The 20,101-nt window shown below is 39.0% G+C and overlaps 1 long non-coding RNA gene across 1 annotated transcript in view; it reads left to right on the top strand.

Annotated features, from left to right (window-relative positions):
- Positions 1 to 20,101, top strand: part of LOC121300734 — a 50,326-nt gene that overhangs the window by 8,503 nt on the left and 21,722 nt on the right. The window contains exon 2 of the long non-coding RNA XR_005947562.1: positions 699 to 787. This is a non-coding gene — a long non-coding RNA (uncharacterized LOC121300734). The remainder of the gene's footprint in view (positions 1 to 698; positions 788 to 20,101) is intronic.

Here is a 20,101-nt window from a genome sequence, read left to right on the forward strand (position 1 = left end):
GGGTAGAAAGTGTAACACTGGAGTAACATAGTAGCTCAATAGCAATTAGAACCCTGTAATTCTAAACTCTCCGTGCCCCAATACGTGCCGACAGAGGGGGCTTTGTCAATGGAAATCACTTCCCCGTGGAGGCTCCTTGTGCGACAGGTAATAAAGGGCAATTGGAAACAGATGATTTGCCTCCAAGCAAAGGCTGCATCCCGGGAAACTGATTTTCCTTCAAACTTCCCTCCTAGCTGCATGTGGCTGCAGGACCGAGCCCGGAGTAATGGAGATTGATCTGCACACAGTATGAGAGCATAAACACAAGCCTGCAGATTTCCAATCTGACATGGGAAGACTGTGTTATATAGCAAACTTCCTGCTAGCTAAAGTGTTAATTAGTCTGGCGAGAGATTGAGAGACAGACACAAATAGAAGGGTAATCTCCTGACAGGCACACACATCTCAGCAGAGGCAATGGAGGGATGAGTGTCAAGTGAGTCTGTGATGTAACAGAAGTACAGACAAACCAAATGATACAATTAGAAATGCTGGCTAAATAACATTATTTCCCAAATAAACCAACTCATGGCATTCAACAATACCATTCCCTACTACCATAATTCTATAACAGTTTTCGAAAACCAACCTTATCTAGGATATACCAATAGGACGCATATTTACTGACTGTCATCTAAACCTTTCGATTTTTGCAGAAAGCAGACCCCTATTTCTTAAAGTCATAGACTGTGGCCCCAGTGGCTGGATTGTGCTGTTGAGGATCCTACTGGCTCTCACAGAGAAGGTAATCACTCTAAAAAGCACTTGTCCAAGGGACTGATCATTTGTATAATGGTTAACGTGTTTGCTTGAGAAGATTGGGGTCTATGGTTTGTCTCTTGGTATAGAAGTCTTACTGCAACAGCAGAATGTGAAGGTCTAGTCAGTTAACCCCCCCCCCCCCCCCCACACCATTCATAAATCAAACTTTGAACCCATAACCCCACGACCTTTAGTGGTCCTAGTTGATGCTAAACAGTACGTACTGCTGTTATTTACAAGACTTATTTTCACTGGATAGCGATTAGTGCTAATGTGGTTCTAGATAGGGTTTCACAAGCAATAGACTGCCGGTCCACACTGCCCTCAAGTTATGAAATGCAATTCAGTTTAGGCCACAGTTTCTCATGCAGTGGGTGAGAGGGGCACAGTGAAATAGTGTAGGGGATGTGAATAGGACTTAAAGGGGTGGTGTATACAGGGGAAAGTAATGATGATAACAGGGTGTGGATCGTGGCAGTAAGTGGTTTTATGTGTGGCTGTTTTGGCACTTTAAACAATTCTTTAATTTTCAAATGTTGTTTGTTTGAAAATACTTGTACTGTATTTAAGATGCCAATCAACAAGAATACAAATTCATTAATTAACTTTCTACACCAAACTAGATCACTGACAGAATACATAATTACATACAGTGCTTTGAAATGCTAAGGTGACAATGTGACGAGAGTCAGTGGTGACAAAGAGTCTGCTCTACGCCATTCACTCTGCATGAAGTTAGCCATCGTATTTACAGATATGGTTGTAAATTGAAACCACATGATTGACATTAACTTCAATCACAAGCAGATTTTCAAAACCTGATGATCATTTAGCCAAATTTGGGGTTTTTATGGGAAACAAGAGAACAGTATCCTCAAAGTTATGTACAGTGGTGTTACAGAAAGAATAGCCTTCATGTAAATGTATAGTCACGATACATTTACTTGCAGGCTATTATTACTATAATGTGTTCTACTTTCCCTGATCCAAGACATTGGGAATATACGCTTGTACTAAAGGAAGATCATCCTTATGTCCCCTATTTGTTTGTATGAAGGGAAGATAGTCCAGTTCAGTAGAACCCGGCCTGCTATCGAGTTTGAAGTGCTGTATATAGTTAACAGTTCAAATAGACGCTGATCAAGTTTGACACAACAGGCTCTGCCATGTGATGCTGTTTCCTCCTTATGCAAATCCCCCCATTTGGCTGTGCCTGTGAGTGGCTGAGCTGCACTGAGTCTAATTGCTGCAGACAATCCTGCCTAGTATGAGGTCCTGAAGGAGATCTCAAAGGAATGGATTTGCTATTTCTGGTTGATAGAGGAGGCTGGAGAGCCTATATCTATGGCCAAAAGTTTTGTATCACCTAGAATTTTAAGATTTAGACATCATTAAAAAAAAAAAAAACAACTATAGCAACATAATTTAGATCTTTTATTTAACATCATGTCATCAAAGAAAATGATATCACCAAAGTCTACCAAAAGTAGTACAGTATTTATATTAGATTTCGAAATGTCACATTTTTCAATTTCTGTCAGTTTTATGTTAAGTATATGGAACACTACCAAGCGGTATGTTAACATAAAATTATTCAGCGGGTTTCATTCGACTTTATTAAGAACAATTAGATCATTCTACAGGGTGATGCAAAACTTTTGGCCATAGCTGTACAAGCATGAAGTCTATGGGTTAAGAGATTCTAGATTGCAGTTACACAACTACTGTTAGGAGGAATATTTCCATAAAACAAGGCTGTTTGGTGTAATACACACTGTGAGGTACTGTAGTCAGGTTTGTGACTTCAAATCTGCTATGCTCATGGTGGACCTATAGCCTGTTGACAGAGCTATATCAAGTGTGAATACAATAAAAAAATAAATAAATAACTGATGTGTGGTCCCCAGCTATATCGACTGGGAACAGAGAGATGTCTGAGCAGGGCTTTCCCAGAGAAGCAAGATCAATTATTCAGCATTAGTCTGTGTAAAACGTTTAAATCTCTCCTGTAGCCAGCTCACTGAACTGGATCAGGCAAGCCAAAGAGTTCTCACTATATTATATTGTCCTTTATGCCATTAATCTGTGAACTAAACAGCCACCCTCCTGCAACTACATGCAGCAGCAGGAGGCTGTATCTTCTTGGCTCCTTATTTTATATTTGAGGTATTTTCGCATTCTGATAACATTTTACAAGAAACACATGTAAAAGCTCATATTTAGATTTGTGAGGAAACAGCCATCTTAGATCCACTCTCCAAGGAGGAATTGAACACACATAAGGGGGACAATATGCAGTAAATATCTCTATAGAAAGTTTTGAAGATTCCCATTGGTGTGTTACATTACCTTGACGAAACCCTAGCACAGGGGTGGCAAAGTCTGGTCCTGGAAAGCCACGATGCGCCAGGTTTCTGGGTTTATTTTATTTGGACATTTTATTAGTGTTGACCAATTAAGAAATATTTAATTCAATTAAGTAATTGAGAACTCAGGTGGAAGGAAAACCAGAAAACCCTGTGGCTCTCCACAACCAGTGTTTGCCACCCGTGCGCTAGCAAAACCAGTATCCGATCACAGAGCATTACGCATCCACACACACAAACACTGCAGCTGGAATAGCAGTTCCCAAGTAATCCGATTCAATCTTCATGGACTGGGTTCCAAAGCAATCTGCTCTAGATGGAAACAATGCATTGAAGAAGAAACAAGCTGACATGCTTGTTTACTTGACTTTTCCTGTAAGTATAAACAGGGGTTCATTTATGCCGGATCACATCGGATCCCAGATCTAGTAACTTTTTTGTCTGACAGGCGAGAATTGAACAGTTTGTAAATGAGGAACTGTAAGAAAAAAAAACACCTCTACAGTATATACATAACATGCAATATTATGTATGGTATTGTTCAAAAACAATAGAGTTGTGTCCTGTCTAAACTGTTTACTCACAGCACAGATTTCAATTAAACTGAGCCCTCTAGGGTTAGAGGCGCTAACTGGTTCAGTGTATTACAGTGCCACGGAAAACTGCAGGAGGTACAATCAATTAGCAGGGTTAATAAGGACAACAGCCTCCCTGTGTAAAGAAGGAATCAATGCTCTTTTAATGAGCAAAGGAGAAATGGTCTGTAATTTTAATGTGACTGCTATTAAGAGAAATATTGAACCTCCAGATCCCCACATTAACAATGGTATCTGTCACTCTGGAATCTACTTTTTATACCTGGTTGACATTAACATACACATATGTGATCATTACATGTGGTCAAGTTAACCATTTAACATTCAGATTGAGAACACACAAACTTGTTGCATACATCAACTTCAGTCATGCTTTATTTTAAAGGCCGTATTTTTTGTTTATTAACTGTTAACAAACAGCTAATAAACATGTTAATGTACATTATTTATTTTCTGTTAACTGTTAGTTAATAATATATAACAGGCCAGCTAAAACTGCAAACACCAGAGCCCTATGGACGATAAATACCCAGTCGATCACATGCTTGAAATTTGTTTACATTTTTACTGTAGTACTGTTTAACAAGTTGAATCAGGTTTTCATCAACCCTAACCCTAACCCCGTATCTAAAAAAATAACAATGTTTCTTCAACTTCTCCTTTAAAACTCTGACCGATTGGTAACATTTGGGGTTGCAATGAGTTTCTGAGCTCTCAGTGTGAATATGTCAATGAGTTTGTGAGTCCAACCTGGATAATAACGCATGGGGATCTTAAAAAAAAAAAAAAAAAGTTTGTGTTCACTAGGGTCTCAAATAACATCCAGTGTGGCTGCTATGACTGGACTACAGCCCTGTGCTTTCTCCTATGGGGAGGGTTTCCTAGTGGAGTGAGTTAGTGCTGATCTGGAATAATCCTGACAGTTAGTGATGCTCAAAGGGCGATCAACCGGAATAGACCCGGGGCTGTCTCTACAGCTTGGAGTAAGAGAGCGAGAGAGATATACACAGAGCACAGCACTAAAAATAGCTCATGACTGACACGGGGCCTTAGGGTTCAAATCTCTCTGTAGGAGGGAGTCTGTTTCATTTTCACCAAAACATTTTCTTTTTTTTTTTTTTTTTTCGAATTTGGAAAGACCTAATAAAAATTCCTAAAACAGAGACAAACAACTCAGATATTTCATTAAGGGGCTTTATGGCTAGCTGTCTCTTATAATGTTTTATGCTTGTAATGGGTGATTACTCAGGAAAGCTGCAGCAATGCTGTAGTGCATTAAACATGGCTGCAGATCAAATCCACCCAATGGTGCTGCATTTGCACCCTGATGGCACTAGCTACTCTTAAGACGATCATGCACCAATCCAGAATGGTTTGAGGAGCATGACAGAGACTTCAGGCATTTTTCTATGTCCACTACAATCCTCAGTTCTCAATCCAATTGAGCATGTATGGGATGAACGTGAACGGATTAACATGTACATCCTGTACATGTCTATTACTTACAGCTTCTGATGACAGGGTCTGATCAGAATATAGGACAATACATAAAAATGTGCAGTTAAATACACTGCCCTTTATATGTCACGCTCTTCAGAGAGTGAAATAACGAAGGTGCCCTGTACACTACTGAGCACACGTTAGGAACAGGAGCCCTGTGTTTCCATTGTCCCCTATGCTGAGATTCGCATCCTGCACTCTGCATGAGACACAGCCTGGCTGGCTCCCAGATGAAATAGTTTCCAGTGTTAGGCAGCACAGGGAAGACGAGACAGTGGCTTCAACATGGAAGATTGTACCTTGAAGGACATCAGAGATAATCTTCCTCGAACCAAAACAAACAAACAAAAAAAAAAAGGACAAGAGCTGGCTGTTTTGGAAAGACCAGGATGTTTCCAAGGACAGCATCAAGGCAATGAGCACTTCCTACTAAAACAGGACCGTTTACACTCCTTTAGTGGCTTGATAATGAACGTGGAGACTTTATTTATATTAACTGGCACTTATAATAGACAGGCACGTGAAAGACACAAGGGTCCTTGAAACAATTGCCAGGCGAAGTGCTGACCTAGGTGTTACAACACTCTGTCAAAAGGGTGCCGTGAGAAACCAGGACGGCATTGGTTTAGTGCGACTGTTTGTTTATCATATTGCTACATTGTTTAATGATTTATAACTTGGTTACATTTTAGAGTCTAAAACAAAATCAGTTTTGGAAAATAACTGACAGCCTAGTAGCTGGATTGCAGATTTCAACCTGTCAAGCATAGAAACAGTTCTTCAGATCAGGCTTTTTTCATTTCCCAAACAGCAGCACCCTCAAATGGAAGAAACCCAGAATTACACCCTCTGAAATTTCCATTTGATAAACCTGTCCTTTGTGTTAATACAATAATATTAGTTGCATTCGTTTGTAAAAGCTGAAATATTCCTGGCATTTTAGTGTTGGCGTTATTCTCTTATATTAGTGGTTCGTTGAGCAGTGATATCTGAATGGGAGGACAAATTAAACACATGCTTTATATTAGGCTGGCACTGGCATTCATGAAAATGAAGATTTGATGCAGTGATATCTCGACAGTAAACTTATCCGTTTCTGCAGTCATTTAACGCAACAATGAGATAACTGGAATCATTGTGTGATGTGATCAGATGACTTCCTGGGTTCAACTGGGATAAAGTGCATTTTCATTCATTTGATTTACAGCAGATGTGTTTCATTGCAGTGTGGAGTAGTGGTTAGGGCTCTGGGCTCTAGACTCTTGACTGGAGGGTTGTGGGTTCAAGCCCAGGTGGGGGACACTGCTGATGTACCTTTGAATAAGCAGGTACTTTAACATTATTTTTCTCCAACCTTAAATGTCACTATGTGAACCAGGCAACACACTGATGGTCTTTAATGAGATTTACAAGACCTTCTGTTGTCCAAGGAAGAGAGCAAACAAACAGTGGTCCAGGTTGTAAAGCTGAAGTTCCAGGCCAGGAACTCTACATACACTGGCAAATATGACCATTTGAACTGACAAGAAAATCCTTGCTACCATCAGCAAAACTCAAGACGACATTGGACTAAGCAGGAAACTCTCACCTTCATGTCAAATGCCTTCTCAGAGATTAATTGTTCTTCAGTCTGTATCAGCAACAGCAAAACAAAGAGAGAGGCTTGTCAAGTCTGTAATACCCATATTAGTGACTGAATTGATTCATATCTATTGAGACACCTTCCAACACCTTGTGGGGTCTGTGCTGCACTGTGATCAGGGCAAACGGTGTCTCAGTTTTGATAGGGTCCTGCTAAAGTGGCCAGGCAGTGCAGTAACTTTGAAATGATTTACACTTTTTTATTGAGGGTTTTGAAATGTGCTCGACTACAGCCTTTAACTAAACAAAGTGCCCAAAACAAACTGTGTGTGCAAGTTTAAGCTGCTTACTGTGAGTGCAATATAATTAAGAGCCTGAAATGCATATACACAATACGCTAAAAGCATTATTTGCTTTTGAATCAATACAAAAATAACTGCTTAAAAATGAAGGTGCACAAACATGATTCACTTTGTATCCCTTGCTGAATATATTTGATACCTTCACTTAGGTGTAGGGGCTTGTACACCACAACTTGGAAATGTTTATTGAATGTAGTTCAGGGTCAGCAGGGAATCTAAATAGTAAAATAATGGGTGCATTTCCATGTAATTGCACTGAACATCCACAAGATGTCCACAAAATCCACAAAACGACTTAAATCCAGGGACATTAGCAGAGAAAAACTGGTCTTTCTTGTAGTAAAATCCTGCTTATTAATACGTGCAATATGTAGTACAAGCTTTTGTCTATGTAGTCTGGCAGGTGGTAATCATGGTATCATATCCTTACAGAAGATCTGAAATACAGTACTGTTGTTGGTTTTGATTCAGTATCTTTGATGGCCTCATACTCTTGATGGTGTTTTCAATGTATTTTTTCTGCCAAACCCTTTAATAGGCTGCCTGGCTCCTACTCCCTTAGCCCTAAACATTAGGGCCTCATGTACCCAAAGTCCAAGATTACATTTTAAACAGTTATCTGTTTTTTATTTGTTCTTGTTTTTATTGCAGTCTAATGATTAATTATCTTGAGAAATCGCTGACACAATTATTAAAGTCTCAGGGGCTCTCAACACCAGACCAGCCTGCCTTCCTGCCTGCCTGTCTGCCTCCCAGTCTTCTCTGTGATTCCTACACATGTCCTCAGGTGAAATTAGCAAATTAGAATTGGTTGGTCATTAAACAGGAGACAGTAAGATGGATATCTAGAAAGAAAAGTATAATACTGTTTGAATTTATTCATGTATTCTCATGGAATATTAATGGTTTCATGCTGCTGGCGCTAAGAATTATTAATCCCCTCAGAGGCTTTGCTGCCAGCTCCCAGAAGCACCTGTGCTCTTGTCACACCACATGCCTATCAAAGTGATTGGAACCTTTCATTGCCTTGGTAAATGACTATTGTTAGACTGGGTTAGGTTCTTAAAGGGTCCATTCCAATGTGCTGCAGTGCATACCTGCCTCTTATCAAATGCTGTTTATTGGCAATGCAGTGATACTATTCAAAGGGGCAGTGGTAGAACTCATGCAACATTAGCTTAAGAGTGTAAAGAGCAAGGGTCACCATTAGGTACTTGTAACATAACCAATGCTGCAGAAAAGGGGTAGAAGATAAGGAAGTGGTATAGCAATATATATGTCCCTAATTTTTTAGCTATCAGTTAAACGATTATAATTCTTGGCATTTCTTTTTCCTTGCATTTCTCCAGATATTTCTGTCTGCAGTGGATCCACACTGTGGAAATGTTACAGCACCCCCGCTGGTATCTCAGGGGCCTGTTGCTCTCTTTCTCCCAAACTCCACTGGTGGTACTTGTATTGACATGTCTAAAGAGACAGGGAGCAGTCGCCTGGCAGGCATTCAGACATACACAGATACAAAACCTTTTGAAGAGAATTTTTCTAGAAATTATGCTAACCACATGGCTTCTAGAATGCTAACGTGGCAAAAGTTTTAAAGGGCAAGAATGCTTGTGTCCCTGAAGGCAACAGTACCTGGTTAAAGGCATGTGAAACAAACTGAATGTAAATAATGTTATTTTTTTTCATGAAAAATCATGCACAGCAGGGGAAGGCAAACTGACTTTAATATCAAACTGAAAATGATTGAGGGAGACTCCAGTGTGCATCCTTTTCAATGTGTATCTCAAATCTGCAGGATGCCTAAAGGCAGGAGAAAATGTTTAAATTGGAAACAAAATGGTCCCTGCTCTGTGAGAGACATTGACTTTCATTACCAGCAGAGGGACCTGTGGAGGGATCTGATGCACTGTGGCAACCTGGTCCTCAGTAAGAAGTTCACCCATTGTTCTGTTCTGTCTGTTATGTCGCTAGTTGCCAGTCACAGCTGCACAGGCTGTTGCTTCGTAGCTGTGTGGTTATGAGGTTTGGTGAGTACAGCACTATATTGGATCTGATTCAGGGCCTTTTCAAAGGTCAGACATCCCTGTGAAAGAATCTATGTGCAGAATGGACTGGCTTGTGAGCTGCTGGGGGGCTGAGGAGTCAGTCATGACCATGGAGGGGTGCAGCAAGCAATTTCAAGCTTCAGTTAAGCTCCCTTTTATAATCAATATGAATTACTATCTTCTCCCATAGATTACCCTCTCATGTATTTTTGAAAGGTTCAGTGCAATATCTGTAGAGGAACCTGCAAGATGTTCAAGGCAACTTTATAAGCATGTAATGGAAATACAGTTTGTCGTGTCAGTAAACCAGATCCCCTTTTTTTATTTTTTATTAAGATGTTTGGGTTTTGCAGGCTGCAAAGATATATAACTGGCAGTCATGCTTTTTAAAGCAGACATAAGCTAGTAGTCTTCATTTTTGATCCAGAAAATCAGTTGACACCCCATTAGTCAGGCTACTGCTATGAGACCAGTTGCATCAAAGGACTTCCTACATTACAGTGACCATGAAACTCCATAATGATATATTTCCCATGTTAAATAACCTGTAATTAAAGACCTATTATCTATAAATATAACTTAGACAGCCCCTTGAGTTGGTGTCTGACTGTATACTGTATGTCAGTCAGTACAGAATGTCATGTTTGCTCACATAATCTTTTTCTAGGGGGAGCGGTCTGCTGTACAGCTTGAATTTGGAATAACTGAAGTCTTCAATTCATTTTTTGAAAGGGGAAAATCCACTTTATTACAAAACAGAAAAAGTACTTGAATTATATTAGAGAGTTATATAAGATACCTTCAATCATAATGGTTGTTTGGTACAGTTACCAGATGTTTTCTCTCTTTTAAAAAAATATTTTAGTTTTGGTTTGTTCATTCAAATAATGCAATTGCTGTCCATCACTCCTTTTTCAGTACATTTTGATTATGTTTATATGTTTATCCGTCCCCCTTCAAAAAAAACTTATTCTGCCTACCAGTCTTTGAAACTGAAGCAATCATTTTATTTATCAATATTACTTTTCAAAAACAGGAGTAAACACTTATAAAATATGTCCCACATGCACTATAACATCAGAGCACAATCAGTATTTCTTGAAATCTGGCTTTTTTTGTCATTTCAGAAAGTGGGTGATTTAGTATTTTCCCAGTAGGATTTGGTTTGGACTGACTTTCAGTTTAAATGAATAATAAGATATTGCTACCTTGCATTGTGTTGGATTGAATGGATCTTTATTTTGAGATATATTTTATAAATGTAAAGTATATTTCCACTGATTAATATATAGTTATTATTGAAATTATTCTGTTTTTATTGATTTTTTTTTTTATTGCAGACTTCTTTGGGTACTAAACAAGAGACCTAAGATCATATTCCCGTAATTTTCCTTCACAGCTTTAAGTCAATAAATGACCAATTAAAGCAGCAATCAGCCACCTGGCAGGTCGCAGTGGTTGTGGGAGGTGTTCATACACATCTATTACATGACATTTAAATGCCTGAAAGCAGGGGACAAGCTTGTAATATGATTGTATGATGAACCTGTATTCCCATGTGGAATGGTCATGACTTAGTATGACCAAATAAAAAACACCTGCCATAACACTGTCAATAGGGTGTAGGGCCACTTTGACCAGTCAACACACCACTGATTGGTCTGACTTTGAAAAAGTGCTTTGAAGTGATTGTCATGTGACTATGTGCAATCTAGATGGGAAATTAAAATACTACACACTGTAAACAAGAAAATGGATGTCTCTAAAAAAGGCTAAAAATGTGTTTGCAGCAGATCACGTAAAGCAGGATCCAGCAGGAGTTTTACACAGCGATGGAGGTAAGCTTTTCTGTGCATCCTGCAATGTTACTGCAGATCGCTACTGAGAATTGTCTGATGACATGCATTTAGATTCAAGTATTCACCGGAAGAGAAAGACTGATGTCCAGAGCAGTACTGTGTCTGCTTTAATTGTAAAGAAATAAAAAACAGTGATTTCCATGGTCCAAAAGTTCACTGAAAACCATGAAGCACGAAAGACATTAAATTTTTACCTGACAGAGGCATTTGTTTGTGCATATATCCCTCTTGAAAAATTGGACAACCAAAAGTTACATCAATTCTTTAGACTGAGTGTAGCAAATGGTGGAGTGATTCCTTCGTCAACTGAGACATGAATACTTCTTCTCTAAAGTTGTTGAGTATCACAAGCAGGAGATTATGGACTTGGTAAAACAGTCTGATTGCTTCTAAGTGGTCACACTGGCGAGTCGACTGATGCCCAGGATTAGTGTGGGTTACACATTGTATTTGTTTTGCAAGATCTAAATGGTGAACATGCATCTGAAGTACTAGAACTGAAAGGTGTCCTTGCAAATACTCTTTACCTACAGGCTGTTAATTACAACACCGTTTCACAAGCTATTGTAAAGTTCTTGAATAACTTTGTCATTGATTTTGATGATGCCAGTGCATCTATCTCTATATTTGATGTTTTACAAAACAGTTTTATTTTACGACACTTTACCCTTGACACTGTTGTGAATTTTAAAGAAAATTTCAGTGATTTTTACAGGGCCTTACCTATAAAACATCAGTAATTTTCTCTTTGATACAGAGACACCTGTCAACCAATGCACCAATTAGCAGCCCACTGTTAAAGAATGCCAGAGCAGCTGCCTTGCCCGTCCTGACTACAACTGGCTCAGGAGAGAGAAATTTGTAGATATTATAGAATTTGTTAGGGAATTAAAACAAAAACAGCCCATTTGCACTCAAAAAAACAGGTTCTAATATAAATATCTAATAAATTGTCCAACCCTACATAGATGAGGCCTGCATGTGTTTTCCATATGGGCGTCTGTAGTGAGAGTACAGTATCCTTTATCTGTGAACCTTCCTCTCTGTGTTAATACTGAGATCTAATAAGAAACTTAATATATTAGATTAAATAGCCCCTCCCCCACTTCTGCCTCCAGTGTTGTGTTAAACATACAGCTGTTTGGGAAAGATGAGACAGAGGGGGATGTGATTCAACAAACCTTTCTGAATCAGTCATTTGATTGATGCTGTCCTCAGAAGTAAGAATTGAAACAGATAAATAGTTTCCAGTTGGGGGTAGATTTCAGAAGAAAATGCTCTTGTGGTCATTTATGTTGTCAGGTTCTGGTGGAACAAAGAGAAATGCTATTTTTTACCCCGCACAGTGCTGTGAACAACTGCACTGTGGTTCTACCTTATAAAATAATTCCATACATCTTATACTGTTGTGCACTTTCAATAATTTGAGTATTGTCTATACATTAGAAGTGACAGGGTCAGGTAAATTCAAGTAATATGTACAATCACAATTGCAATGCTGAGTGTAAGTACAGGGGACGGGATACTGTGGGGAAATTGATGCAGGCAATAGATGAAAAAAGGGAATACAAGACTAATTGTCTCTGATCGTCAGGGGGGGGGGCCAGTCCCCACCCCCCCCCGCCGGCCCCCCCCCCCCCCCGGGGGGGTCGGGCCCCCCCCACCCCCCCGCCCCCCCGCCTCCCCCCGCCCCCCCCCCCCCCCACCCGCCCCCCCCCCCTCCCCGCCCCCCTGGCCGCCGGGGGGTGGGTGGGGCCCCACCGGGGGCCCGCGCGGCCCCCCCCGGGGGGGGGGGGGGTGGGCCGGTGGGGCCATTTTCGGGGGGGGGTTTTGGCCGGGACCGGGCGGGGGTTTTGGTTGGGCGCCCCCGGGGCGGGTGGGTTTGGGGGGGGGCCCCGCCCCCCCAACCCGGGGTTTTGCGGTGGGCCCCCGTGAAGCCTCCCCAGGGCGGCCGGAGGGGGGGGGGGGGGAGGACCCTTTTTTTTTTTTTTTTAGGGTGACAGGTGCTGTTATGAAACATTGCCAGCCAGGATCTGATAAAGGAAGCAGGGGCTGATGTCTGATAAGGATGAAAGGTGAGGCTTCTGTGTTCCCCTGCTAATAGCGGTACCTGTCAGCGTGGCACTGTCAGGCTGTGCATATTGGAACTGTCAGTGTGATTGCTGCAGAGTCACGTAGCCATGGGAGCAGCATGGGACAGCACACCAGGTCTCACTAAAGTGATTAATGTGGTTTTCCGGGGGTCGATTACGCTGACCAAAAGTAGAGGTGGTCTGGGGGGCGGATGGGGGGGGGGGGGGGGGGGGGGGGGCAGGGTTCTGCTCCTCCCCCCCCCCCCCCCCACCCCCTTTAAACACCAAGAACGATTCAGTGTGGTGTGGGGGGGTGGGGGGTGGGGGTGGGGGGGGGGGGGCGGTGTGAAACCATAGTCACACAGTCCACTCTTTAAGTTTATCAAGGCCAAACTGGGGGGGGGGGGGGGGGGGGGGGGGGGGGGGGGGCCCCCACCCCGGGTGGTGGGGCGGGGGGGGGGGGGGGGGGGGGTGGGGGGGGGGGGGGGGGCGGGAGTGGGGGGGGGGGGGGGGGGGGGGGCAGGGTTCTGCTCCAGAAAGAAGCACCCTCATCTTTCTTGCTAAGTCACACAGTCCACTCTTTAAGTTTATCAAGGCCAAACTGGAATCACGGCGGGCCATGTAGCTCATGTATTGTCAGTTCGATGAGATGTTCCCCATTGTAGATTTGCACTGTAATTTTGCTGGCAATGTGCTGTTGCAATGCTTTAACTGCCTTTGTGTGCTAACCATTGGCAATGCTTTTGCCTTGTTATACTGCAGTAAACTTTTAAAAGGAATTTCCTTTTCTCGCTCTCTACCTCGATACCCCTCATTCTTACCCTTCTGTTTCAGTTTTTGCATCAACCGTAGCTTCAACTCCCTGTCGGCAAAGACAGTGAAGGCGTGCAGTTTTAATTGGGTATTTCAGAGGCACCAAAGAAATAAAGTGCATGCATTGTTGTTGTTCTAAACTGTGTTTGAAGATCCCCAGGGCCACACGAGGGCCAACAAGTGTACTGCTGGAACTTCACAAGAAATCCCTAATTAAATTTCCACTAATTAGCCATTGGCACACTAAGAGTCTAAACGCTCTGCGTTGAAATCAAGTCTATTTCTTGCATTGTGTTGTTGAAGCAGAAAAAAAAAAAGATTGGTAATAAAACATTGTGGGACAGATTTTACAAATGGCCGATGTCATAAATTCACTATTGATTTTTTTCAATTTGCCTGCAATATTCCCATAGTCGAAAATATTGGCTTGAATGCCTAATAAAACTGTAATTACACATGTAGTTACGTAGTAATTGCATTGTAAAAATACACAATATCCATTATATATTGTCTAGCCTATCATTTTAACTTTGCAATTAAACATGTAACACAGTTGCAACTTCACAACCGTCACTATGTTTTTACTGTGTAATTAAGAGGCGATTCTTTTTTGGCATTTAATTAACTTCTATTTTTACACCTTAAATGTTACTAAGTTTGTTTTTAAAAGACCTTAAATTACCTAGCTATAGAAATACAACGTTTTGTAATATTTTTAGAGTGTTCACATGAAGAATGTTAGAATTTAGCATTAATTAAAAGAGAAAAGGGGTAGTGTCAACAACCTGACACTAAGCCAGCAGGCACAGTCATGAGACTTAAAAAAGATCTTATTTTAGAAAACAGTCAACAGTTTATAATAGTCACAAGTCTACTGCAGAAAATGGCAACATTTTTTAAACCCTTATTTTAAAAATACCATAAAACCTGCTTAGCAACCTCAAACTTGTTTCACTACTCTGAAGGTTAGCAACTAAGGTTGCTAAATAAAGGCTTGCAAAATTCCTTTTGATTCTAAGACAAATCCAGAAATGCCATCTGACAAGGAATGTAATAAAGATTCTTCAGACACTATTTTGAAAATTTACGGGAAACATAATGTTTAAACTCTAACTGTGTCGATTTCAATGGTTCATCTTTGAAAACATTTTGTAGGTCGTTATGTTGTTTCTTACAGATGTATCTGTCGGCCTTCCTATATATATATATATATATATATATATATATATATATTATATATATATACATACACACATTTTTTGCTTATATATGAATTGTTGAACTATATTCAGCAAGCTTTCATTAGAATTTGTTTTTTTTTTTAATTGTTTTAATCTTTTCTTTTTATGAATTCAATTAAGTTCAGTATTCGTGAAACTTTAAAACCATATTAAAAATAAAACAGCAACAACAACAACAACAACAAAAGATGAACATATCCTGAATATGAAATCTTATTTAATTCATCAAAACAGCTTCTTCAAATTGTTCCTAGCACCTTTTTTTGTAAAAGGAGAAAAACATGCAATTCTTAACCTCTTAATTCAATGTCTGTGTTTTTATTCTTTTTGGCTCACGTTCGTAAAAAAAAAAAAAAATACATGCTAATAATGATTTGTAAGAAATAAGCTCAAGAATTAAAGCTCTGGACCCATTGTCTTTTGAATAAATAATTTTTTTTTTTTTTTTTTTATAGTTGTTCTGTGCTATCAACATAACATTCTTTGTTCTGAGGAAATATTTATACAACAATTTGTTTTGGCTAAAGGATCTATATTTTTATATAAGGAACGCTATTCTCCATTAAAAAATAAACAGTCCCAGGAGCCATACAGAGTTGGAATACCATTTCTCTGAATATCTCCATTCATTCTGAGCTCCTTTCCAGTGTAAAGCCCTACGAAGCTCAGAGAAGCCCTTACTAGGTTAGATGTGAGATAAAATGTAGCTTTTAGTAAGGTTTTTAAAAAAAAACAAAAACAAAAAATCTTGTGTGACTTTGTATGCACACAATAAGAAAGAAACTATCATAAAACCAAAAAAATTCTTCTTCTAAAGAAAATCTAAATGCAGCGTTAGAAAGTAATTTGGTCAACTGGGGCTTGTGCTGTGAAGACACCTGCAGAGAAGCGAAGCTTGGGTGGTGGAGACACCAGACAATGAACGGACTCCTGGACTACAGTAAGTGGTAGAGAGGAGAGGAGGGCTTCCACTATTGGGTTCACACAGCATTTCCCCAGGGACACCAATTAACAACCACTGCATTTGTTTTTATGTTTGTTTGTTTTTTTTTTTTTTAATGAGTTGGCGCTCACTAAGTAGGTGCTTTCGTATCCAAGACTGCACAACTTAGTATCATGATAACAGTTTAAATAAAAATAAGGACTTTGTTGAAAATGTCAACCCACAACTTTTCACAACCAATACAATCCCAATCAGTTTATCAGGCACTCCTCATGGCACTCCCAGAACAGTCCTGTTGTATTTCAATGGGAACCTCACATGGCGATGGCTTGAAACATTGTTACAAAGGTAGGAACTGTGTTTAGCCTACAGGTCTCCTAAGATAAAGTACAGCGCCTATAAAAAACAATGACAGAACAGTCTAAGATAATCTCCAAGAGGTACTGTTCACACTTTATAGTGATCAGGCTAAGAAAAAAAGGCAAATCCATATCTATAATATCAAGTGTTACAGTATTGTAACAGTAATTCTAAGATTCCCATAGATATGTATTAACAAATTAAAGTTCCTAGGCAAACATTCACAATATATATATGATATATCTATATATATATATATTATATATATAGATATATATATATAATATATATATATATATGGTGTATATATGATAAGCAGATTAGGTCTAATAAAAGCAATTCTTTTTATATTAATTTTGTGTTATCATTATGTATTATTTTATTTTTCAGCATAATCTAATAATGTTAATTAATAACATGTTTATGGATACCCACTTATAACGGGTCCCTAAACTAAGGCTTTATAAATATCACATATCAGGACAATACATTATAACAATTAAAGGGAATTATTAAACCCTTTCACAAAATCTATATTGCACTTAATAAAAAAAAAAAAAAACATTGACATATCTGAAGAAGGTTTTTAAAGAAGTAGTCGTAGCGTTCAGCGAGATCATACGACAGGTAGAATCGTCTATTTCCGTCTCTCACAATTTATCTTGTTTATCTTACAGGCCAGAGAAACCTAATATACTAATATTAGAGAATTGGAGGGTGAGTGTTACTAGCACCAGTGTAATTACATCAGAACATTAGTTTGGGAATGAGAAAGGGCCATTCGGCCCATCAAGGATCATCCTTTGTTAGCACACCAGTCTCACCATTCACGATCCTACTCACTTTCCATTCCTTTTTTAAAAAGTGTTTCCTATCTTTTGTTCTAAATGTACTTTTACTCAGCTTCCATTTATGTCCTCTTGTTCTTCTGTCTGTGCTAAATTTGAAATAGTGTCTTGGGTTAACTTTATCTATACCAGTTATGCTTTTAAATAAGCAATTAAATAAATAAATACAGTCATTCCTATAATGCTAATTAAGATTCAGCAGCCGTGGTAAGCCTGTCAATTCTGTTATAAGACATCACTTATTTGATATATTACGGTCACAGATTGAGGCTGCTGGCACACATTCTTTAAATACATGTGCTCTACATTTTCCTTCAATGACATTTACCTTCATATTGCACCATGTCCCTTGAGATGGCCTATTTAACCAAGTACAAATCCAGCCCTGTCTCCAAGCAGTGCCGTAAGCAATGAGATCCATACATACTTATAAAACTGACACACTGAAACTTTATTGAAAACATCTTAACTGAAGTTCCCAATTCAGACAGTCTGTGCAATAACTATGGTCACTCTGTCTGTCTGACATTCAAACTAGATATGCCACTTCAAATAACCTTTAACACTCAGTCATAAAATGTGAAGATGTGTTGATCTACTATGTGTGTGTGTGTGTGTGTGTTTACTCTCTATGGGCCTGATGTTAATGACTTCTCATTGTCATTGACAGGTCTTGACAGTGGTATTGTTCAGAGAGTTTGCATACGTGCAGATATGAAGTTGTGTGTAGGGGACCAGGAGCGGTGTGGAAAATATTTTCTAAAAAGACTTTATCTGATGAAGTCATTATAGAAAGGCCCCTATCCTTTCTTATTGTCACGCCTTGACTTTGGAGCGGTTTCTATGGCAACGTAGATGCTCGTCAGCCACACTAGTTTGCGGTTGCCATGGTGAGGTCTGGTCCTCCTTTGAATGTTAATGAAGCATGGAATTTGTGTGCTAATCTAAGTAGCATGACAGACAAACAAGTCTGAGGTGCGAATCAGTTGAGAATGCTATCTTCCATACATGAATTACATTTTGAAGATGAGGATGAGTAATTGATCAACTGATAACTCACTATTTTAGTATTCGATAAACTGTTTTTTTTTTACTATTAGACAAGTTTGCTAAAGTGTTTTTCTTTGAAACATGTCAAAATATTGGCAATTTACCTTAAAAAAACCCAAAAAACTAGGAAAATAACAAGAACACCTTTAACAGTGCAAACAGTTTAACTGTTTAGAAGCTCTAGTGACGAGTCGAAAGGTATTGCTTCTATATTCTTATTATCTGAGAGCTGGTAATTAATAGTCAATTAGAAAGCAGCCTGTGGCACTGATGAGGTTAAACGGTTCTAGCGTCTGTTGGTGATGTCCCAGTGTTGTCATTTAATGTACAGAGCATTTCGAATCCTTTGAGAAATCAAGTGCTATTGAAAAGAAAGTTTTAGTTATCAAATCACCCCAGCTGTAAGCAGAACAAAAGAACTACGTATCCCATGTTTCCCTGGAGTCATCACTACACCCTTTCCTTTAAAGTAACAGAGATCCAGCGCAATCATGCGTTATTGTGTACTAATTATTATTATCACAGGAACTGCAAGAACTGCATAGGTTGATTTTAGAAACCAGTGAAGGCTGATACTGAGGGTGTGTCCTTACCTGTGAAATTAGACACATTTTATAAGCCTTAAATGTTTGAGACCAAATCAATTCCATCCCACTTATCCATAGTCCAAATAAACAAATGCAACTTCCTGCTACTTCCTGTTTACTTTTGTATACTTACTGTCTAAAATTCTAAAATAAAACCTAATAAAAAAAAAATATATTTTTAAAAACAACATTAAAACACACACATATGGCTATATTTTGAAAGTTTTTACCCCTCCGTACTTAACTCCTGTTTTTTTCAAAGAAGATTTAAAAAAAACTAGAACCAAACAGCTTAAATATTACTGGTCATGGTCTTTGCTTATCAGATTTGTGTCATTTACATTTCTCGGGGAAAAAAAATAGGAGTTAATTAAACACTGGCGTGAACTCTTTGAAGACACGACCCCAAGGCTCACGCGTACAACTTCCGATCGGTTTAATACATAATAATAATGTTTTCATATTTATTAAAATAAATATTTGTTTTAAAGCTTGAACCTCCTGGTTAAATACAAAATAAAGAAATAAATACACTGTGGATTGCTATTAGCATGAAGAAATGCACAATACAATATATCCTCCTCAGTCTCTGTATCCATTAAAATGAATTGGGATTTGTATTATGAATCTTAATACACCATACAGTATTTTGGGGCTCTTCTGCACTCTAGATCCCAGCAATAAATCAAACAAACACCTGTGTATGAACTGTATGTAAATACCAAGGTCCGTATGAAAGAGAATTCACTAAGCATAGACTCTGGTCAATGATCCAGTCAAAAATGACCCAGACAAAAGATTACTAGAATAAAAATCACAAATATGAATGGCAGCCATTATTTTTATAGTTTTAGTAAGGTTGCTGTGGTTGTAAATTACTATGGATTACATACCATAATTACCATATTTTCTACACATGCTTAATATGTACTTCTGTGATTTTGAAGATAATCAAGTTTATGTCAATTCAATAAACAACATCTATTAAATATAGTATGTGCATGTGTAATAAATAATTTAACCAACTTCAGGGTGTGGGTAATGATTTTCAATGTATCCTTGCATTTGTTA

Source organism: Polyodon spathula, chromosome 26 (genome assembly GCF_017654505.1).
Source record: "Polyodon spathula isolate WHYD16114869_AA chromosome 26, ASM1765450v1, whole genome shotgun sequence".
Lineage (NCBI taxonomy): Eukaryota > Metazoa > Chordata > Actinopteri > Acipenseriformes > Polyodontidae > Polyodon > Polyodon spathula.